Here is a 24892-nt window from a genome sequence, read left to right on the forward strand (position 1 = left end):
TTGGTTTATAGAAAATGAGAAATAGCCTCCAAGACAACCATTTCCTCCTCCTAAGTATATTCAAAAGAATATGCTATAGGTTCTGAGGTCTAGTGTAGACTAGGAGGTTCAAAGATGTTTTGCCTGAGGCTAGGCAGTATCACTGCCCTGAAGGGAACTATACTATTCAGGATGGGCAGATTCTTATGTATTGTTAAAATAATGACTTCTAGAATTTATATTAAATTCCCAGACAGGCATATATCTGCCTGGAGGCAGATGCCAATAACACCTAAGTCACCTTGAGTCCCTTCCAACTCTGTGATTCTGCAGCTGCTTATACTGGATTTCTCCAGGTCTGTGATGGGCTGAAGAGCTATTTCTGTCCTACTTCTTTCCCTTATATAGGTCAAACCCCATTCCAATGAGTACCATAACAATAACCACCTCATGGCCGGGTTATTTTAGACAACCTGATAAAATGAGAATCAAGCGTGACCTCCAAGCCAGAGTTGGCTGTGACAGAATTTGACCTGGATATTTAAGCAAGGAGGCAGCCAGTGTCTTCAGTTTTAATGTTCATGGCACTGGGCTGCTACAGGACAGTCAGACAGAGGTACAGAAAAATCATCTGTGAGTTCAAACTGCAGAACTCGGATCCCTGAAAACAGTGACCCCAGTTGCCCAATAAGCACTGCAAAATCAGAAAGTCTGGGGACTCAATGGCACGAGTCTCCATGTGAGAAGAGTCTCCATTATCTGTTAACTCCAGCCAAAGAGTACCAGGGCGACTTGCGCATCCCATTTCAGGTCTATAAATAAGCCCTCTTGTCATACTGGGTACTCCTAAACCTGAGCATTCTCTCTCTATTCTTTACTAGTAGGGGAAGATCCATGCTTCTTTCTGACTATGTTCTTTCTTTGAATGCAGTGCAAGCTCCCCGCCTCTGTAATGTTCCTTTTGCTGCTGCTGCTGTTGTTGTTATCATGTCCAACTCTTTTGGCGCCCCCAGGTTCCTCTGTTCATGGGATTTCCCAGGTAAGAATACTAGAGTGGGTTGCCTTTTGCTTCTCCAGGGGATCTTCCCGACCTGTGGATCGAACCCGTATCTCCTGCATCTCCTGCACTGGCAGGTGAATTCTCTACCACTGAGCCACCAGGGAAGCCCGTAACATTCCTCTATAAGTAAATTCCCTGAGGACAGCAATGTGTTTGGCTCCCAGCTCTGTTTAACATCTGAGTTGTCTTGCTGGAAAGTAAGCACTGCAAAAGCATGAAATCTCATGCTCATAACAATGCTTGGCATATGTGTGTGTGCCTAGTCACTCAGTTGTATCTGATTCTTTGTGACTCCGTGGACTGCAGCCTGCCAGGCTTCCTCTGCCCATGGGATTCTCCAGGCAAGAATACTGGCATATAGTAAGTCCTCGATAATTCATTTGCTGAATGAATGCATGAATGAATGACGAACAGGGCAGGACCCAATCCCAAGGCTGCTCCTCCTTTCCCAGAGCAGTTATGGGTCTTTCCTCTGACCTTTTTGTACTGTTTCTATCTCTATGATAACACACATGTTACACCTGTTTTCCTAGCTAAACTGGAAAATATTTTATGGAAGGAACTATGTTTTATAACTCCATGTCTTTGTGTCTAAAACAGTATGAGTTCACTCAATATTTATTGCTTCAATGAGCGAAAAGAATGAATAAAAATGTTTTTCTCGTAACAATGAACACCAAGGATTTATGATTTAACATCATACCTCACATTCTGCCTGGACTCCAGAGCTTTCCAGAGTGAAGAAGCCATGAGTCACTGGGCTTGGAGAGGAGGGGTGTTTGTTTGTGGAGGACTTGTTTCCCGACCTCAATGAATCACATGTATAATCACCCCAACTGCATCCTGTCTGGGGAAGTAACCAAAACCCCTATTTCTGGCCCCAATGGCTTTTTGGTTTTATGAGTAAATGCCACTGGCATGCCATTAAATAAATGCCCTTGGAAAGCCCTCAGCCAATGCTGTAACCTATGACAGCCAGGTTGTAGAGGAGCATTCCTGCAAATATAGCACAAGACAAAGGAGTTATGTTATTCACCTTGCCTGGATCACTGCTCTAGCTGCTAACTGATGACCTTCCATGCAAGTTCTTTTCAAACATCTGTTACACTCTTTTTCAATAAATCACAGGTATGACCATGTAATTCTCCTGCAGAAAAATATGTGATGGTTCTCATCATCTATAGAATAGAGACCAAGCTTTTAAATCTGTAACTCCCTTTTAGATTCTGACTCTGACCTATTCTACCTGGCATACCTTCCTGGACACCCACATAACCATATGCTCCAAACAGGACGAAAGACTTTCTGATCACGCACAAATCCTATACCTTGCTCTATGACTTTGCTCCCTTTGTTTCTTCCTAGCATGCCCAACACCTTCCTTTTCCAAATGTCTAAAACTTACATACTCTTTAAGTCTCACCAAACGCCACTTCCTCCACAGTATCATCAGTGATTACTCAATAAGGAAGACAATGTCTTCTTGAGCATGTGCAGATTTTATCTCTGCTCCCTTTGCCTTAATTACAGTAAGTCCCCTAAAACACGAATGAGTTCCATTCCAAGAGCATGTTCATAAGTCCAATTTGTCCGTAGGTCCAACAAAGTTAGCCTAGGTACCCAACTAACACAATTGGCTACATAGTACTGTGCTGCAATACACAAATAATGTATAAAAACAAGTGAACACATGAAAAATAAGCATTTTAAATCTTGTAGTACAGTATCTTGGAAAGTACAGTGCAATAGCTGGCTCTTCTTAGTAGTACCAGCTACATCAACGTTTCTTTTCTGTTTGCTTTTGGACATGCTGGGCTTGACATAAAGACGCTGTACTGCTATACTCTATATACTACTGCATGGTACAGTACACGAGAGACAACCACTCGCAGAGGATGCACACACGTGGCAATGTACATCAGAAACGTGAACGCTCACATGATTAGACATGAGAACGCACATTTGCACCTTTGAAAGTTCACAAACTTAGAGGCTCCTATGTAGGAAGCTTACTGTATAGACACATATGTGTGGGTTCGTTTCTCTAACAAATCATTTCCTGAAGAATATCTGAATCTTAGTCAATGTGATACTCTTTCAGCTCCTAGTGGTGCCTGCCAGAGAGGACACCCCAAATAAACATTGTTGAGCAGAAAAGCTGAATTAGATCAGTTGTTTAAACCTTATCTTTTCAATATCAGAAAAACAAACCACCCAATCAAAAAGTTGGCAGAAGACCTAATAGACATTTCTCCAAAGAATACAGATGGTCAACAAACACATGAAAAATGTTTACCATCTTTCATTATTCAGTTCAGTTCAGTCAGTCAGTCGTGTCTGACTCTTTGCAACCCCATGAATCGCAGCACGCCAGGCCTCCCTGTCCATCACCAACTCCTGGAGTTCACTCAGACTCACGTCCATCGAGTCAGTGATGCCATCCAGCCATCTCATCCTCTGTCGTCCGCTTCTCCTCCTGCCCCCAATCCCTCCCAGCATCAGAGTCTTTTCCAATGAGTCAACTCTTCGCATGAGATGGCCAAAGTACTGGAGTTTCAGCTTTAGCATCAGTCCTTCCAATGAACACCCAGGACTGATCTCCTTCAGAATGGACTAGTTGGATCTCCTTGCAGTCTAAGGGACTCTCAAGAGTCTTCTCCAACACCACACTTCAAAAGCATCAGTTCTTCGGTGCTCAGCTTTCTTCACAGTCCAACTCTCACATCCATACATGACCACTGGAAAAACCATAGCCTTGACTAGACGGACCTTTGTTGGCAAAGTAATGTGTCTGCTTTTCAATATGCTATCTAGGTTGGTCACAACTTTTCTTCCAAGGAGTAAGCGTCTTTTAATTTCATGGCTGCAATCACCATCTGCAGTGATTTTGGAGCCCCAAAAAATAAAGTCTGAAACAGTTTCCACTGTTTCCCCATCTAATTTCATTATTAGAGAAACACAAATCAAAACTACAATGAGGGATCACCTCACACCAGTCAGAATGGCCATCACCAAAAAATCTACAACCAATAAATGCTGGAAAGGATGTGCAAAAAAGGGAACCATCTTTCACAGTTGGTGGGAATGTAGGTTGATGCACCCACTATGGATAACCGTATGGAGATTTCTTTTAAAAAAACTAGGAATAAAACTACCATATGATCCAGCAATCCCACTACTGGGCATATACCCTGAGAAAATCATAATTGGAAAAGGCACATATACCCCAATGTTCATCACAGCACTATTTACAATAGCTAAGACCAATTAAAATTGTCAACATCCGCTGGACCATCGAAAAAGCAAGAGAGTTCCAGAAAAACATCTATTTCTGCTTTTTTGACTATGCCAAAGCCTTTGACTATGTGGATCCCAATCAACTGTGGAAAATTCTGAAAGAGATGGGAATACCAGACCACCTGACCTGCCTCATGAGAAATCTGTATGCAGGTCAGAAAGCAACAGTTAGAACTGGACATGGAACAACAGACTGGTTCCAAATAACAAAAGGAGTACGTCAAGGCTGTATATTGTCACCCTGCTTATTTAACTTCTACGCAGAGTACATCATGAGAAATGCTGGGCTGGAAGAAGCACAAGCTGGAATCAAGATTGCCAGGAGAAATATCAATCACCTCAGATATGCAGATGACACCACCCTTATAGCAGAAGTGAAGAGGAACTAAAAAGCCTCTTGATGAAGGTGAAAGTGGAGAGTGAAAAAGTTGGCTTAAAGCTCAACATTCAGAAAACGAAGATCATGGCATCCGGTCCCATCACTTCATGGGAAATAGATGGGGAAACAGTGGAAACAGTGTCAGACTTTGTTTTTTGGGGCTCCAAAATCACTGCAGATGGTGACTGCAGCCATGAAATTAAAAGACGCTTACTCCTTGGAAGGAAAGTTATGACCAACCTAGATAGCAAATTCAAAAGCAGAGACATTACTTTGCCAATAAAGGTTCGTCTAGTCAAGGCTATGGTTTTTCCTGTGGTCATGTATGGATGTGAGAGTTGGACTGTGAAGAAGGCTGAGCACCGAAAAATTGATGCTTTTGAACTGTGGTGTTGGAGAAGACTCTTGAGAGTCCCTTGGACTGCAAGGAGATGCAACCAGTCCATTCTGAAGGAGATCAGCCCTGGGATTTCTTTGGAAGGAATGATGCTAAGGCTGAAAATCCAGGACTTTGGCCACCTCATGTGAAGAGTTGACTCATTGGAAAAGACTCTGATGCTGGGAGGGATTGGGGGCAGGAGGAGAAGCGGACGACAGAGGATGAGATGGCTGGATGGCATCACTGACTTGATGGACATGAGTCTGAGTGAACTCCAGGAGTTGATGATGGACAGGGAGGCCTGGCGTGCTGCGATTCATGGGGTTGCAAAGAGTCAGACACGACTGAGTGACAGAACTGAACTGAACTGAAGACACGGAAGCCACCTAGATGTCCGTTGACAGTTGAATGGATAAAGAAGTTGCAGTACATATATACAATGGAATATTACTCAGCCATAAAAGGGATGAATTTGAGTCAATCTTACTGAGGTGAATGAACCTAGAGCCTGTCACACAGAGTGCAGCAAGTCAGAAAGAGAAAAACAAATATCATATAATAAAATATATATGGAATCTAGATAAATGGTACTGATGAAGCTATTAGCAGGGTTCTGGAACATAGAGAACAGACTTCTGGACACATCAGGGGAAGGAGAAGGTGGGACAAATTCAGTGCTACAGAGAGAGTAGCACTGAAATATACATTACCATAAGCAAAATAGATAGCTCATGAGACGTATAACACAGGGAGCTCAACCTGTAATTTTCTAGAGGGGTGGGATGGGGTAAGGGGTAGGAGAGAGGCTCAAGAGGGAGCGGACATATGTATACTTATGGATGATTCATCTTGTTGTATGGCAGAAACCAACACAACACTATAAAGTAATTATCCTCCAATTAAAAAAAAAAAAATCCAAGACACCCCCCCCCAAAAAAAATCCTTATCTTTGACTCAGAATCTTCAGGAAAGGTTTGACTTGGAATTTTTTTACTTTCATCTCTTTTGCTTTATACCTTATCTCCTTTCTAAGAAAATATAAGATTAAGAAAATCTTTGGTCTCTGCAAAGAACTCATTTTAGATCCACAGATCTCAAAGGCAAGATCCCAGCCTTCCTGCCTCCCATTCCCGGCATCTGTGGTCCACCTTGCTAGTACGCAGAATAAGCTCGGGGGAGAAAATATAATTTCGACCATAAACCAAGGAAAATAAAAAAATAATTGAGAGGTATCTGCCATTTCAAAAAGCAAACTTTACAAAAGATAGCATATTCCACCAAGACTGCTGTTCCTGGCTGTTTCAGAATATCAGCACCCCAAGTGGCAATTTCAGGGCAGACACATTCCTTCAGTGTCGATAAGCGAGAGTTGGCGCAATAAAGCTTAGCTTTGTGGGACTGCAAAGCACTTTCCTCTCCTTTTTGTTTATTGGTACCATTCTGGACAGAGGAGCCTGGCGGGCTATGATCCATGGGGTTGCAAAGAGTTGGACACAACTAAGCCACTGATACTTTCACTTCTTCTGCATTCTGATTACGAGAATAGGGACATAGAATTGGAACAAGGTTAAAGTCAACCAGGTCAAGGTCAGATAAAGAGGGAACAGAATGTGAAGAATTTTGCTTCCTCAACCATCTTTCAGCAGCAAGCACTTCTGGGGAGATGAAAAAGATGCGTGGCTATCACTTCAGCCTGAGAGCCACCTCCATGGACCACTTCCCTCCAGGCCGCCATGAGGGCAGAGGCCAAGTCCTACCCACACCACAAAATGGCTGGATGACGGCAATCATCTCATCCGTTAAGTTGCAAAATAATGCTGTCAGACTATAAACTGTAAAGCGCTACTTCAATATTACTTGTTGGTGTACATTCAAAGATAACTGCTCTTTTTTTTTTTTTTTTTCATCATCCTGCACCTGGAGTCAGCAAACTTTTTCTGTAAAGGGCCAAATAAATATTTTAGGCTTTGTGGGCCATATGGCATCTACTGCAACTGTTCAATTCTGAGTTGATAGCAGGAAAGCAACCATGGATAATATGCAAATGAAAGGATGTGCTTTACTCCAATAAAACTTTATCTCAAAAACAGGTGGTGGACTGGATTTGGCTGATGGGCCATATTTGCAAATCCCAGGCCTGCATCCTTGAAGGAAATGGAACACCAGAGGTAGACAGAGGGGCTAAAATCTTTCCCAGTGCTAAGAACAATACTGTCAGTTTTTGTGAGCAACTGTCCTGAGACTCACATCTCTTTCAGTACTTTTTGAAATCAGAGGTTCAGTTGTGTGTATTCCCATTACCGTCTTCATCAACATCATTTTGTACCTAACTGAGAAATATTAGGGATTCCCAGGTGGTGCTAGTGGTAATGAACCTACCTGCTGATGCAGGAGACATAAGAGATGTAAGTTCAGTCCCTGAGTTTGGAAGACCCTTTGGAGGAGGGCATGGCAACCCACTCCAATACTCCTGCTTGAAGAATCCCATGAACAGAAGAGTCTGGTGGGCCACCCTCCTTGGAGTTGCATAGAGTAGGACACAACTGAAGGGACTTACCACAAGAAATATTACTGAGACCAGGCATAACGGAACCCTAGCTTTCTACACCTATCACTTGACTACACTCTCTTGTAGGAAAGACAGCTCTGATTATTGTTAAAGAAAATATCAATCATACTTGTGGTGAAAGGTCGCTACATTTTTTTTTTTAACAAATTGGTCCTTTGAGCAAGATGAATTTTAATGGATTGGTTTATTAACCTAAAGGTTGAACTAGGCTGAGAGTAACTGAATGATTTGCTCATAATTAGTATTATTTATAATTATTTTACTTGGGAAAAAATATCACCTAAAATGTCAGGATGTTTTTTAATTGCTTCAAATGAGATTCAAAATAACTGACTTTGCAAATGTATTTAAAAAAAAACATTTAAAATTATCTGAAGCTGCTGAGAGTCTGTCTGGAAGGGGCAAGATATTGATATTCATTACTAGGAACAGGGCAGAAATTGATCCATGATTTTTTTTAACCACGTGAATTGTGTATTGCGGTCACTTTGGGACTCTAAAGGAGCTGGAATGCTTGATAGGGTTTCTGTTCATTCCTCTTGCCCATTAAATCTGCTAAGTAAGTATGCTGCATCAATGTCGGTGTATGTCTTTTGCTCAGATATATCTTTGTGTATATTTTGTACTTAAAAAGGGAGTAAGTACATGCTTGAAAATAGAAGGAATATATATGTGTTTGGTGGTTTTAGAAAAATACAGTCTCTGCACACACTGTGCATGTATCCATCTGATTTGTGCAGGATACCAGTTTTTTGAAAGTAAGTGTATCACTTAGCATCTCTGTAAATATTTGACTCATCAGCCAATTGGTGGAGATGAAGAGGAGAGTACATTAACATCCAGGAAAAGATTGCTTTTAAAATAAAGTTACGAAAGGCAGGTAAATCCCTAGTGAAAAACCTGCAGAATAGCAATGGTAATACCTTATAATGAGGTCACACTGTAGAGTTACAGACTTTCGTGGGGTTCAGGTATGATCTTAGGAGTGCCTTACATCTATCTTGGGTGTCCCTACACGAAGGGGTACAGAAAGGAAGGGGGGTAGTGACTCCACCTGACAGATAGGCAAGAGATGGCTCAGTGAAATCAAAGGATTTGTCCTGGTCTACACTGCCTTCCTCGTACACCACAGTCATCTGGAAAACCCCAGGAAAGAGTGAATGTGTCCACAGGTATCAAAGCCAAGCTCGGCAGCCTGCATAGGTTGCTTGAACCAGCCTGACTCAGAATGCAGAACCCAATCTCCCATGTGAGGCATTTCTGTGAATAACAAGCGGACTGGAAAGAACGTTGTCAGGGAATATGATGATGGGATTATAAAAACAACCTCTTATTTGCTTCTTCCAAGTGTATTTGGTCTGATCATGTGCCTAAGGTATGGTATGACATTGACCCGGGCAGCACAGCGTCCGGGACACAGACAAATCACTTGTCCAGGGAGCCAAGCAGACACCATCAATCATTATCCGCGTGTTTGAAAAATAGAAAAATGCAGCCGAAGCCGCGAAAAGGAACATTTGAAGGTGGCTGGAAGCGAAAGAATACAAAGTTTCCCACTTATCTGTCAAAGATATACATATACACTGATACACATATGCACTTAGACACACACACACATGCTCACATAGGTTCTTTCAAAGCCCAGTAGGAAAATACCCCACTGAGAGTAGGAAGGGTACATTCACTGATTAATTACTATTAATGCCATATCTTATTTAGCTAGCAATTATAATCTATTAAGAGCATTTATTCACATTATCGTACTTACTCAATCCTCAGAAAAATCCTATAAGGCTCATCAGTAATATATTATATTATTATCTCCCTTTATAGACAAGGAAAACGAAGATGCTGAGGTTTCCTTGCTTAAGTGAATCTCACTAAGTGGCAGAATGAGAACTTGCCTCCTAGTCATTCTCGAGAGTAACTGTGGGCATTGGAAGCACAGAGGGAAAGCCCGAGACGGTGGTTCCAGGTGGAGAGAACCTGAACACACCATCAGGCGAGGAATCCTCCTGGTTTAGGTAGAAAAGCCAGAGTAGGTGTGGCTCGATGACACACAACCCAAATGGCTAGAGAGACTCCCAGGCACACCTACTCACTTTGAAATTTCTCGTGCAACTGAGCCTTCGCTCTCAAACTCCCGGCCTCTGATGTCCTATAAAGTTTCTAGGGCAGCCGAGCTGGAACCAACTTCAAATAAAGTCTCTGAGTCAGCCCCCAAACCCTCCCCCTCTGGCTCCAAGGTCACCCTTTGGCATCATTTTTCTTCTGCACTCTTTTGGGGCTCCTCCCTCACTCTCCCTCAACCTCCCAGGTCCTGTTTGCACTGCTCGTCCCCCATCCCTCCTGTCCGTCCACTTTTCCCACCATCAGGGGCTCTGGGCCCCGGGCACCCCTCTGTCAGCCCCTCCCAGGTACCTACCTGGGCTTTGCAGCCCCAGGCGCATCCTAGCTGCCCCTCAGCTTCCACCATTCTCTGTCTGAAGCTGCCTGATGCCGTCTGCCTCCATCCAGGGCCTGGGAGCCATGAAAGTCTTCAAGTTCTTTGTTACTTTTCCTCCTTAGCTGATGATGCTAGGTAAAGAATAAGAAACCAGGAAAGATGGCAGATCAGCTGTGGTTCTCACCCGCAGCCTCCAGAAGTGTCAGCTCAGGCCCCTACATTACAACAAAGGAATCTAACAGTTGGGTTCGGGGAAAATCAGCTAGAGGACAGGAGGAGAAAACTTCAGCGCTTCCCAAATTCCGCTGCCCTCCGGGGGCTCCCCCTTGTGGAAGATGCAGGGCATGGCAAGGCGGTACCCAGCCAGGCCAGGGCCTCCCAGAGGAGCAGGGAGAGGTGTGCACACACCCCAGGGGCGTGCCCCTGCCCGGGGCTGTGGAGACCCGTTCCAGCCACAAATAACAGTCCCAGCGTGAGCTGCAGGGTCGAGGTCCTCCGTAATTGACCAGAGAAACAGTCTGGGGAGACAGAGTTCCCAGTGTCTGGGGGTCTCTGGTCCAGGTGAGTATGGCATGAGTCATGAGCTTGCACAGTTTATGCTCTGTGTGGACCTGGTGATTGGCCACCACTTGCCTCTGTTTCATGTCCAATTCCCTCACTGGCCCTAATGGATCATGAAGTTGGATATTCCCATGAGGCTCTTCTGGGGAGAGGGGCGTGATGTCTGCCATCTGGGGAGAGGAGGATGGTCCAGGCTCCTGGACTCGCATCAGTGTTGACACCTGGCCTTTTGGAGTCCTGGCAACTCCCTGCTTCCCACCTTGATGGAAACAGACTGTTATGTTAAAACAGTGTCTTTCTCTGGAGAGATTCCATCTCATTCATTTCCACCTACCCTGGCAGTAGTGAAAGTGAAAGCATTAGTCTCTCAGTCTTGTCTGACACTTTTGCGACCCCATGGACTGTAGCCTGCCAGGCTCCTCTGTCCATGGGATTCTACAGGCAAGAATACTGGAGTGGGTTGCCATTGCCTTCTCCAGGGAATTCCTTCTTCTTCCTGACCCAGGGTTGGAACCCAGGTCTCCAGCATTGCAAGCAGACTCAACCATCCAAGCCACCAGGGAAGCCCCACCCTGGCAGGCAAGGAGGAAATCAAATATGCCACTCTATCTGCAAACAGAATCGGAGGATCACGCACCCAAGAAAGGGATCCAGTGCCCTAGAGAAGCCACTGGTGGAGTTAAGGGCCCGAGTCTTCCAGCTTCCTTGCCCTTCCCCCATTTAGACTGTGCTCAATCTCTGGAGATATGGGGATGGGGAGGGGGGATGCTACTCCCAGACCTTCCTTGGTGCAGGGCAATAAGCTGTACCCTGAAGGAGTATTGATATTGATCGACTGGGCAATCATGAGGACAGTGTGCTGGGTGTGACACAGACGGGAGATGCAGAGCAAGCCTGCCGGAAAGACTGCATCATTATGTGATCATACCAAAAGCAGAGGATGCTCAAACGAGCATCCCAGAGGGCCTGCTGGGATGCTCGTTATTTGCTAGAACAGAGTAAGGAAACTACAGAATGACAACAGTGCCCTGGTCAGAGTTCACATGCCACCACCTGCGTAGGGACACACTGTCTCGTTTCACCCTCATACCATTTCTGAGATGGAGTTGGGTTAGCCCCATTTTACAGATGAAGAAACTGAGTTCAGAGTGGTTAAGTGCCCATAAAATAAGTGACCATGATAGGGATCAAACCTAAATCTATTTCAGCCTGGAGCTCTTTCCACCATATCGTATTGCCTCCATGACTCTTCTGGCTGTCCTGGTCAGGGGGCTGGGGCCACCGCATACTACTTTCAGTGAGCCAAAACTCAGGCCAGTCCCCACTGATCTCTATCTAAACTCCACTACCTCCCTGATGTTGGTAGCAGCTCTGTGCTGAATCACGTGATAAGACCGAACTGGGAGTAAAAATAGTAGACTTGGGGGTTCAGGAGGGAGGGGAAACATGTATGCCTATGGCTGATTCATGTTGATGTATGGTAGTCATTGTTCAGTAGCCAAGCCATGTCGGACTCTTTGCGACCCCATGGACTGCAGCATGCCAGCCTTCCCTGTCCTTCACTATCTCTCAGAGTTTGCTTAAGCTCATGTCCATTAAAGTCAATGATGCCATCCAACCATCTCATTCTCTGTTGCTCTCTTCTCCTCCTGCACTCTATCTTTCCCAGCATCAGGGTCTTTTCCAATGAGTCAGTTCTTTGCATTGGGTGGCCAAAGTATTGGAGCTTCGAATTTTAGCATCAGTACTTCAATATTCAGGGTTGACTTCCTTTAGGATTGACTGGCTTGATCTCCTTGCAATCCAAGGGGCTCTCAAGAGTCTTCTCCAGCACCACAATTGGAAAGCATCAATTCTTCAGTGCTCAGCCTTCTTTATGGTCCACCTCTCACATCCATACATGACTATTGGAAAAAGAATAGCTTTCACTATAGGGACCTTTGTCAGCAAAGTGATGTTTCTGCTTTTTAAGAGACCATCACAATATTGTAATTATCCTCCAATAAAAATAAGAAAATAAAAATTAAAAAATAAAAGTAAACGGCTTCTTCACTGGCTCCTTCTCCATAAGCAACCTTGACACTATAGGACTGAAGACAAAACAAACACACAAACACCCTGGACAAAAGAAAATGAAATGGTGCGATGAAGGAGAAATGTCAACTCATAATACAGACTCATTAAATATTCCTCAGACCTACACTGGGCTCTGGACCGAATACAAAAAAGGCAACCAACCCTGAAGATGCTTCTTGTTGTTCAGTTGCCCAGTCGTGTCTGATTCTTTGTGAGCCCATGGACTGCAGCACACCAGGCCTCCCCGGCGTGAAGATGCTTACACATTGTTATAAACTGAAGTCAAGTCAAAAAAAACAGCACTAAGGATTTGGAGAATTCATGGAAAGCTGCAAAAACAAAACAAAAGATTCCTTTTCATGTAACTGGATCTCAACCTGAGGACCTTCAGTGACAGGTCTGCTATGAAGGATGGAATACGAGTCCAGGAATACTTCCAAAGGAGGAAATAACAGAGGGCCTGCAGCATGTGAAGGACACAGGGTCAGAGGCAGAACTGGGAAAACGATGGGGGTGGGAGGGAGACTCTCGTTCCCCTTTGGGCTAGTCGGAGCATCCCCTTCTGCTCTGGACCCCCCAGCAGGCAAAATCAAGCGCGCTGATAACAGAACAGCCATAGTATAGAAGAGACCAGCAGTAATCTCAGGAGGACGCTGGAAAAGTGGAAATGTTTTCGCAGGTGAAGATACAACTCCGTATAGGAAATAACCGTCATCTTCGACTATCCAAATGGCTCTCAGGTAGAAAGTGATGGGATCTGCTCTAGGTTTGAGGGAATACGGTGGAACCAATGGGGAGAAACTCCAAAGAGAATGCTTTTGACTCACAGAAGAAAAATATTCTGCTAGTTCAATCCAAAAGTAAAAGGATCTGCTCTGTCTGGAGAAGATCAGGAGGGTTCTGTTGTTGGAAGTTCCTTGGTCAAAGGATGGGCCCAGGCAGGAAGACCTCCTGGACAGAAATAACCCCAGGCATCCCTCTAGCTCTGAGAGTGTTGGGGTCTCTGAAAAACCTGACTGCCAAAAGGAGAAAGGACAAAAGAAATGCAGGAAATTCTCCCATAGGGCATGTAACTCCTATTGAGGGATCTCACACCCTAATATATTCAGTGATCACCTAAATCAAAAATGTGCTTAAGTCTTAACCTCTCTCCCTTGAATAGAATCATTTACTTCACTCTTTCAGGTAATTCCAATATTTAAGTACTTCCCAGGTGAGGCAAATACGTTGAGTACAGTGCAAAACACAAAGGAGAGGGCCACACTCCCATACGCTCATCAGGTTATGGAGACTCTCAGGTTTTAGAAGCCAGCTTGTCAAAGACCCACCGCCACCACCCCCAACTCTACATGTCTGAATTTCTTCCTTATCTTCTCTGTTTGAGTGTTGCCTAATCTCTATTTGAAGGCTGCCTCCAAAGTTAATTTCATTGTTGGCCATTCTCATGGGGAAATGAGCAAAAATATACACATGTAAAATGCATCAGTAAGACATAGAAACAAAGGAAAAGAAAATTGTTATGCATTATGTCAGAATGTAAAGACAGAACCTAAAATTAATAAGCATTATAAAAAGATTATGGTAAATTTTAACAATATCACCTCCAATGCAAATAAATGTATTTACAAAACAGAAATATACCCGCAGACAGAAAACAAACTTATGGTTACCAAAGGGGAGACTGTGGGGGAGGGGGATAAATTAGGAGGATGCAATTAATACATTACTATATATAAAATAGACAACCGAAAAGGACCTACTGTATAGCACAGGGAACTATCTCAATATTTCATAATAACCTGTAACAGAAAAGAATCTGAAAAAGGACAGATATGTAGAACTGAAACACTAGCTATAACTTGAAACTAACACAACATTGTAAATCAACTGTACTTCTATTCAAAAAAATGAAAAAAATAAAAATAAAAATACCACCTCCAGTGTGAGTGTATTATGACACACAGTGCTGATAAAAAGCATAGGTGAAATTGTTGCCTGTCATGGTATCTTTTGAGTGTAAGACTTCCTGCGCCAGGTGGGAAGAGGGAAGAATAGGGGCGGGAGAAATTAAAAAGGTGAAGCTTGCTAACAAAGAAGAAAGCAAGGTATGGGACTTTGAGAGATGCTGGTACGCGGTTTGTGTGTGGCTTGCTTGTATGATGACGGCTGGGGCAGAGTTGTAAAATGAGGGCAAAGCTGGTGGGGTGGCAGACGAGAGAAACGATGCATTAAAGAATTGACCTCTGACTGAGAGGACAGAGGGCTTAAGTAGAGGAGGGGAAAAGACAGAGTTTAAGGTTGGAGGAAAAGGGAGAGACAAGAGACCAATAAGGGAATTCAGAGGTAGGGAGAAGTGAGGAGAGACCCTCAAGGGAGGTCCAAGATGCCAGGGATGTTTCCAAAACCATCCTGGGTCTCAAGAGATGGTGAGAGGTGGGTATAAGGGTAAATGTTGAGGGGTGTAGTAGGAACAAAGTCCTGAAAGATCTCCTGAGCACAAAGAAGCAGAGAGGAAGCCAGACTCATCATAAGACTTAGTTTCTTCCTGGCTGCAAAAGATTGTTAATCCATCAGAAAGATCTGAATCCGTCAGGTGTTGACTGAACACCTCCTATATGCTCACACATGTGACAGAAATAGAAATACAAGTGTTAGCCAAAAAAAAAAACATCATGCTAAAGAATGTCCCGTAGTAATCTTAATTACTATCTGTCAACTAACAACCACTGATTTAGTGACCGCTACAGCTGGGGACCATGGTCAGCACAAGGTATATAGTTGGGTCATCAGGCCTATGGACTTCGAGATCACAAAGGTGGAGCAGGGGCAGGTGGCAGCCAAATGTAAAACGTCTACCAAGAAGTATAGGGGGATTTGAGAAAGTTAAAGTGTTAGTCACCTGACTCTTTGGCAACCCCAAAGACTGTAGCTCACCAGGTTCCTCCGTCCACGGAATTCTCTAGGCAAGAATACTGAAGTGGATTGCCATTCCTTTCTTCAGGGAATCTTCCTGACCCAGGGATCGAACCTGGGTCTTCTGCATTGCAGGCAGATTCTGTACTGTTTGAGCCATAAGATGATGTACAAAATACGGTCTGTGCTCTTTTTACATTTTTAACAAAAAAAGAGATGCGAGGGGCCACCAGAAGCAGGCGGAGTCAGGTCATGGCAGGGTTCTTCCTGGCCTCAGAAGAGCTGAGAGCACCCCTGGCAACTGCTCAGGGTCCAGGGCAAGGTGACAGATGATGAGCCCAGCAGAGGACCACTGGGGCACCAGGGAGGAGCTGGACTAGGTAAGAAATGGGGCTCTGCTCCTCAGGGAGATCAGGAGGTTCAGGGTGGACGGAGGAAGCCGTCCGCCTGAGCTCCTCCCACTCTGTACCCCGCTCACCCTGCCGGATATCACCTCATCAGCTCATGTGGCCTCCGCCCATGGCTCAGTGAGAAAACCATCTCTAAGGAGCCTCTCCGATTTCCTGAATGTTCTGTCTGCCTTGCTTTTCCTGCTTGGGTTCACAGATGAGCCCATCACCCTCAACGCTTGTTTCGGGGAAGCGTTTGCATTTTCCTTGGCAAAGGTGCAGCTTGCTGAATTCTTTTAGGCCAGGCCAGTCACAACAAGCCCCTAAATTGCTGAGCCAGGCAGTTTCTTTGGGGATCTGCTTACATTCCCTCCCTGAAAAGGGCAGGGGCCCACCCCATGCAGTCTCTGCACGCAGAATGCACACGCTCCACGTTTAAGGTGGTAGAGGCGCGGGAGGCCTCGACCAAAGATGGGACAAGGCGCAACTGATTTTCATTTTGGTTTTACCTTGCTTGATTGGGTTTCGTTGCACTTAAAAGGATGGACCAGATGGCTCAGAGTCAGCTCCCTTGAAGACTGTCTTGAGAAAGGACTAGGGAAGCTTTTAGTGCAAGCCCCATGGGATCCCAAGTTGGCAGAAGAATTCTTGTGTGTCAATACCCTCTCTCATTCCCGAGCTTTCACTCAGTTTAGGGTTCAATACTGCAGTTCCATTCTTGTCAGCTGTGGCTTTGGGAGGAAGATGAAGTCAGTCTATACATTGCTTGATTTTTCTTTATTATTTTTTTAATAATCATAGAGGGATGTTTGGGTAGAAATAATCCAATTCCATAAGGGATTACCCCAAAGTTTTGTTTTGTTTTTTATTTTCCTGATTTGGAAATTGTTACATTTGATGACTTTTCAATCAGCTTACTTTCCCGTTTATTTTCTATCATGTGAACATTAGAAAGCGAAATGTTCCCCATGTGTCCCTGAATGAGGGGAAAACCTTGAGGAGTATCTTCACGGGAGCCTGTCAAGCAGTCGCACAGCCAGTTTGGAATTAAAAATTATCTGTGAATAATTCACAAAGCATGTAATCCATGTGCAGATCATTGAGAACTCACTGTCTCTGAGAGGTGCCTGCAAGATTAGCCAAATAGCCCTGCAACAAGAAGAAGATGATCACAGAATTGCATCCTCAATTCTTGGCATCAGTATATGGATAACGAAAGTAACAGAGGTACAGGTTCACAGTCAGAGTCTGAGGGAATTCTTCAGATGGGAAAACAGAGTCTCTTGAAAAGTAAGATTTGGACACATTCTCACAGGAAAAGATGACCCATATTGTATCCAGAAATACCTAGAGCAGTCATTCAGTACTGAGCTCTCCTACTCAGATGGAGTAGAGTTCCAGGATCCAACTTGTCATTTTCAATCTAAAGAAATCAGGGCAAGTCTCATTTGTAGATGGATAAATACCTTCTAGGGAACTTAGGTGGCTTCAACAAGTTTATCAAAAAACCTGGCATTATGAGCAGGAGGCTTGATACTGAAAACCCTCCTAGGAATGGGTTCATCCAAAGCACACCGCACTGACCCAGAAGCTTTCTAGCAATTTCCAGCCGCAGTGGGAACATGACAGGCAGGAGTAACCCCATCTCCATGCTTTGGAGGGAAATTTACAAACTGAAGGTTACCTGACCTAACAACAAGGATGCTTAGTTTTCCTATATTAACTAATGAAGAGTAGATACTGACATTTTTAGCCAAGGGTGGTGGGGGGGAGATACCTTAGGCTAAAAGCAGCCTCAATGTGGGAAGTCAAATGAGGTTGTGAGAAGAGTCAAATTTCTTGCTCTTAACTAATACAGCTGGATCCTTCAGAGATGCTCATCTTCAGGGGATTTCATAGGTCCTTGGCCAGAGACCAACCTGGATCCTAAGAGGAAACCCCCTGGGCTTTTTGTTTTTAAAGAAAGAGCTTTAGTCATCTGGGCTTTGCTTACTGAAAGAATATTCTTTCTTGTTCTGGAGTCAGGGTAAAGAATGTGGTGCCAGGTTATCTGAGAGGCCAGCAGGGAGATGCCATTGAGACAAGCCCAGCGGTCCCACACTGAACTCTTTCATCTTGAAGGCATTTAGGATGCCATCTTCCCTGCCCTTCCCCATGCCCGCTGTCTTCAGGCTGCATGATAGCAATGAACACAGAACCCATCTGCCACTCATTTCCCATTTCAGCATTAACGCCAAGGAAATCTGGTACCAGAGCCTTGGAATTATGAGTTGGAAAATGGTAACAAGCAGAGTGAACGTGTGAAGTCATTCACAATACTGACTGTCACCCAGTGCTGCTGGTCATGCAGGATACTGCTATGGCACTTTCTGCTAAAAAAAAAAAAGTTTCCCTCTCAGTTCTTCGGAGAATTCTCCCTGCTTCTGCATGCAGAGAGCCCCAGTAACTCACAGGAACCTGAGGGTCAGAGAGCATCACCTTTAAAAGTGGGGCCACAGCAGTGGCAACGGAGTCATATGATCCCACTCACCCTATGTCAAGGCCATGGTTTACCCATAATGATAGGTTATAGGGGTAAGTTTACAGAGCGAATGGGCCACTGCTCCTCTCTCCTTGTTTCTCAGCAAGAAAAGTGCAGAAAGTTCAGTTACTCCCACTGGCCACTGGACAAATGCCCAAGTGCTCCCCGGGGAAATGGCATAGCGACTGTGTCACAGTGACTCTTCCTCCCTCCCAAGCCCCTCCTTCCTGGCTGCTTAGTTGCCAAGCTCTGTCCATTCTTTCTCCCTCTACTTCTTGAATCAGTCCTTTTCTTTGATTCTTGCTGCCATCATCCTTGGTCAACGGTCTCATTTTTTCTCTGCTGGACTTTTCCTCTGTCTTCCCATTTAGTTTCCCAATAACAGCTCCTACCAGCTGCAATCCATTTTACACATGCTCTCAGTTGAGTCTTCTGATACATGCGTCTCTGTTCACTCTTGGTGATGCCCTGTTGCCTACTGTTCACAGCCCAAACATGGTGATTCTGCACTGCTTACCAACCAAAATCCAACTGATGAAGGGACAGCTTTATTCATAGACAGGAAGCTGTCCAGAGACTCACATGTCACCCTATGAATAAAGGACTGAGACCCAGAAAGTTGCTCAAGCTTCAGTAGCCCATGTACTAGTGGTAAATTTCATTTGTCCTATTTCAATGGGTTTCTCTCCTCTACATCCGCCTTGTCACAATTAGAAAGTCCTTTCCTGTGTCTATCCTGAATTATGCCTCAAGCTCTTGAATTCAGCTCACTTTAACACTATTACATCTTTTAATAGTGAGTCCCACTCTCAGAAATGAGATGAGCACAGTAAAAAAAAGGAACAAGGGACTACTAAGAAAAACACTACAGAATGACCACAGCTTGAGTGGAGAAGATCTGGAACAGAAGGAGGAGCTCACGGGCAACTGTGACTCTTGTTTGTTCGATACCCTGCATCTCAGGGCCACAAATGTCCACAGGCTATTCTCTTGACTTTGAGGGGGATTTCTTTGCCATGCTTATGCTTCAGTTACTGAAAACACAAGTATTTATTATGTATCACCACAATTAGACCATAATAATACTCCATGGTGATGGGAATGGCTTCATGGAGAAATATATTTGGGTAAAGATCCTTGGGTATCAGAGCAATGCATAAAGATCATAGAAAGCAACTTGGAGAATAATGCATAGAAAAATTACTCAGTTACTTCACACATCTTGACAGCATTGTCATTTCTGGGGCTGAATGCAACAGTGGCTAGGAATGGATATTAACTCTTCACAGTGGGGGAAAGAGGGGAACACACCATATCACACACAATTGTGAAGATTCCAGTTCTATACAGCTTCTTGTTATGTGTGAAAGATGGACATAAAGGAATCTCTCTCTCCATAAGGCCTCTGACATTTGTATTCCCCTTTTCCCAGAAGTAGCATGTACTGCAGTAAGAGCCTAGGGGTGAAGAGTAATCTTTTCTTTAAAAAAAAAAAAAAAAGAGAGAGAGAAAATGAAGAAAAGAAACAAGCAAATACAGACTCTAAAGGACAATCTATTGTGCCTGATTATCAGTATACTGTGATACACGACGGGAAGTTCTTCTCAAGATCTAAACTGCATTCTTTCTGCTGTTTTTGTCTGTTTGACCATAGATGGCTCTAGCCTCTCTGCCAGTAGAAAAATACTCACAGCGCTTTCCAGCTGGCCATCTGGCTCAGCTAACAGGATTGTTCTAAAATCCATGGCTCTAATGTCTGTGCCTGAAAAGGGCCACTGAGCTTTGCTCCCTAAGATTGCCCTGGACCACATCACTCAAGCTAGGCAGCCCTGCCAGACGCGTGTGGATACAGATGGCGCCATGACCACTGCTTCTATCTACTAAGAAAAGAGTCAAAGCCAAATTGGTGCCTGAACTTCAGCCCGCCCAGAGAGCACTGAAGGTTCGGTCACCTGGGATTAGGGTCTATCCCCTCATGAGAGCAGGACGCTTGGCCACAGCAGAGAGTCTCCCCGAGGCCAATCCTGGGCTCTAGTTTTCAGTCGTGTTTGCCTCACAAAACCATGTTATTTCCTGAGAGTGAGGGTAGGGCTCTTTAGCAAAATTTCCAACATGGAAAAATCTCAAGTTTTCCTTAGACGTCCCTGTGTGTGTGTGTTATCGCTCAGTCATGTCTGACTCTTTTCGACCCCATGGACTGCAGCCTGCTAGGCTTCTCTGTCCACGGGATTCTCCAGGCAAGAATACTGGAGTGGATTGCCATTTCCTTTTGCAGAGGATCTTCCTGATCCAGGGATCGAGCCCTGGTCTCCTGCAGTGCAGGCAGTGCTTTACCATTTGAGCTATAGGGAAGTCCCTAGTTTCTTCTATCTCAAAAAATAAAATGCTACTCTTGACTTTATTTTTAAAAAGAGCACAAAGGGATGACAGTATAAACAAGATGAGACTTGAGAAAGCCCTTTTGCCAGAACCAGGCTTTGCTTCTTTTTAGCTTTCCCTGAGGCAGCCGGCCCCCTGGAGCCTGGTGATTGCTCAAGGGGCCAAGCAAGAAGCGGCCTTAGGACTTTCATGTCTGGTGAGTGATGTCCTGAAGGCCATTCAATCTGTGTTCAGAATCACCAGGGTAAGTTCCTTAACATTCCTGACCTTGGTTTCCTCACCTGTGAAATGGGGATAATAATGGGGACATATCTCACGGGATTGTTGAGAAGACTTAACTCAATGGGATAAAACCTTTATTAACACAATGCCTGGCACCTAAGGTGGGACCATTTAACTGCCCTCTTGGTATTAATATTAGTAGAGTCACCTCTGGGGGCAAAATATTTAGCAAAGAGAGAGAGTGGAAAAGAGAGCTCCAGGAAGGGACCAAGGCACCACCGTCCCCATGGCCCTGGCCATGACCCCACTGTGCAGGGGTGAAGAACATTCTCCCATTCACCCGGGCCCCAGCTTGCTCCCAGATAACAGAACAGGCCAGCGGCAAAATAAAGACCTGCCTCCCACAAGATGGGCAGTGCGCCGAGCGGCGCCTGGACCCAGAGGAGATATCTCGGTCCAGCATTTCGATCGGGGCTCTGCCCAGCCAGCTCCTGGGGTGCACACAAAGACCCATTCAGGAGTTCTGAGAGTGAGCAGATGAGCGGAGGGGCCCTGGCAGGGGGTGGAGAGGCGACACAGCGCCTGGCACGGACCCTGCGGGGCCGCCTCCGGCGAGTGGGCGTGGAGGGCTCGGGTCCGCAGCCGGGGCGACACTCTTTGTCCCCCCTCATATGAGCCTGCAGACACCAGCTGCCATGGCTGGGGCTGAGTGGCCTCCCTGGAGGAGGCTGGGAACCCCCACCCCCACCATGCCAGTCCCGTAAGCCGGGTATCCAGTGGAAACGGGCCATTACTAACTGGCCTGCCATTTCAAAAGCACTTCTTTCTGGGAAAAATGCCTCTCAGAGGTTCCCACCCTGGGGAAGTACTAGCTGCAGCACTGAAGTGACAGACAAGAGGCTAAATTAACACACGGCAGCCACCCATTATTCCCCAGGACTGAGGAAGTGGCTTCACGGTCGTCAGTCTCAGTTTTCCCATCTGTACAATGGGGCCTGGTAAAATAATCTGTTGGAATTCAAAGGGTAGCTGTTTAAATGAACTGATTTACAAAACACAAGAGAGTCACAGAAGTAAAGAAACTTAAGATGAAAAGAAACTTAAGGTTACCAAGGTGGAAAGGGGCGGAGGGGGGGAGGAATAAACTGAGGGACTGAGACTGACATAAACAGACCATTATATACAAAGCAGACAGCTGAAAGAACCTACTGTATAACACAAGGAATGCTAGTCAATGCTCCGTAATGATCTCTATGGAAAAAGAATATTACAAAAGTGGATATACGTATAACTGGCTCACTTTGCTGTATACCTGAAACTAACACAACATTGTAAATCAACTATACTCCAGTAAAAATTACTTTAACACACACACACAAAGACCAAGGAGTAGCTGTTGAGAGAGCTCCTAGGTAGCAGCCTGTCCATTCTCGCCAATCCAGCAGGCAGGCTGTGGCCCCCTGGATCGCATGGAGAATGCCCACTCTAGGGCTCCTGTCTGCACAGCTCTGTGTTCAGCCCCCAGAGATGTCAAATCTGATGCATTCAGAGCGTACCAGCTCTGCAGTGCTCAGGATTTTGAAACACGGAGGCTGCTTAAAGGATCATGACACGTGGAGAAAATAAAATTCCCTCCTTTACCTTTACCATTCTAAAATTATGAAAGGCTATCCCAATAATGGAACAGAAAACTGAGCACTCTTTTGCCACCAGGGTTGTAAACCATTTCCTGAGACAATACTGTTCTGCAAATGACTCAACTCAGAAGGACTGAAGGGATTTTCTGTCATCTATGGATGGTTCTACATCAATTAATCCAACTATTCACCTTTTTAAAAATGCACTGATTCCATTTTTCACTGAGATATCTCTCATCCAGTGGTAAAACACAGTACATATACCACCTCTTCCAGGAAACCCTGGCTATATAGCTTGAATCAGTGCCCCTTCATCATGCTCCCACAATGCCCCTGGCACACCTCTCTTGTGGCACTTAGGAAATGATTTCAAATTGTCTGCTTACATGTCTCAGTTTTCTCTGTGGTCAGGAATTATGTGTTACCAACCTTCTAGCACAGTGTTGGCAACATGTAAGAACTTAATAAACGTTTATTGAACTCAGTGGATGTGTATCTAGCATGATTGCTGGCGTAAACCTCCATTCATAATTTATAAGAGTCTCCTGTAACCTTTGCTCTCAGGAAGTTCTATCTCTTATCTAACCCAACTCTCCCCTGCACACACATGTTGCTACTTTTTCTAACCTCAGCTGGAGACAACAGCTGGGGACCATCCTCATCCTTATCAGAGTACTAACAGAAATCACAGCTCTCACTCATCACTTCTTTCTACCAAGTCAGATTTCTCTTTTTTCAGGTTTAAATCAGGAATGAACTATCAGAATCTCACATCTGACAGCTTTTACTTTAAATAGGAGAATAGAGAAGGACTTCTAAGAAGGAATTTGGGTGGAGAGAATCTGTGCGTTTCAACAAACTTCTGGGAATCACATACTATGTGCCAGGCTGTATGAGAGAGAATAAACACTTGCCAAAGTCCTGACCATCAAGAGATCTGTAACCTAGAATAGGGAATAAATAGCAGCATTCCACTTTCTTTGGGGTGCCTTGATTAGAATTACCAAGTTTTGTGAGGATATAAGAAAGTCCAGAGTGGCTAAAAACAAAACAAAACAAAACAAAAAAAAATGTTTCTGGTTCCTGAGCAGCTTGAGAGAAAACTAGTAGCTAAGTCAAGGAACATGTTGGGGACAGGTTGGTGAGCCCATGAAAGGGTCAGTACCCTGGGTGTGTTGATATTGTCACAGACATCCATTTGCATTTTCACCACTGGGCAGAGGCTGGCATCCACTGACCACATATTCAGCAAGCTGGCAGGAGCCCCTGATCACCAACCAACCCCCACACTGGCAGCCTCCTTTCTTCTGGCCAAGGAGCTCAGGGTCTGCGTGACTTAGGGCAAGTCATCTGGGGACATTTGGGATTCTGATCGGGTGAGCCAGTGGAGGCAGCACAGATAAGACCAGGACAGAAATCTGGCAGCCTAAGTAACATCTGCTTGGGCGGTGGTTTTGGCTCTGGCTCCTGTGGGGAGCCTGGGACTGGAGCCCGGAAGCCTGCGTTTGGAGCAGGTTACAGCAGGTGGCGCAGGAGAGCAGAAACCAACCCTCTGTGGGGCCCAAAGAAAGCATGGGATTAACTCGACCCCAAAGAGGTGCAAGGGCCAAGAAAGGCCAAGGCAACTAGGCTCTCTGCATGGTGCCAAAAAAAGGGAGACTGTACAGATGGAACATACGGCCGGATATGGGCATTTCTCAGGTAAAGATAAATCAACAGAGGTGCTCAGAGGTCTGAGTAAAATCCTTGAGTGGTCAGCACTTTTAGCAAATACATAAAAGAAAGAGGAAAACAACACACAGTATTAACTGAGGGGACAAGATAAACACTGCTAGAGTTGAAAAGCTCAAACCACTCTGAACCCTTAGACTCTGAACCTTAGATGGGTAAAGTATAATTTCCCCAATAACCTTTCCCCACCACCAACAAAGCAAAACAGAACAAAACCACAACCCACTTAATTTGGTTGGTGAAGCTCTGGAAAGCAACATTTCCAAACATACACACAAAAAGGACATTTATTCCCATTTTAAAGCTGCTAGACAGAGCCACTTTCTCCACCTTCTTATCTCTGGGGGTCAATCG

General features: G+C 44.8%; 1 long non-coding RNA gene across 2 annotated transcripts in view; it reads right to left on the bottom strand.

Annotated features, from left to right (window-relative positions):
• The window catches only part of LOC109569655 (uncharacterized), a 297738-nt gene that overhangs the window by 108586 nt on the left and 164260 nt on the right, over positions 1 to 24892 (bottom strand). For both annotated transcript variants that reach the window (XR_011570842.1, XR_011570843.1), the window contains exon 3: positions 10089 to 10240. This is a non-coding gene — a long non-coding RNA (uncharacterized lncRNA). The remainder of the gene's footprint in view (positions 1 to 10088; positions 10241 to 24892) is intronic.

Source organism: Bos indicus, chromosome 15 (genome assembly GCF_029378745.1).
Source record: "Bos indicus isolate NIAB-ARS_2022 breed Sahiwal x Tharparkar chromosome 15, NIAB-ARS_B.indTharparkar_mat_pri_1.0, whole genome shotgun sequence".
Taxonomy (NCBI): domain Eukaryota; kingdom Metazoa; phylum Chordata; class Mammalia; order Artiodactyla; family Bovidae; genus Bos; species Bos indicus.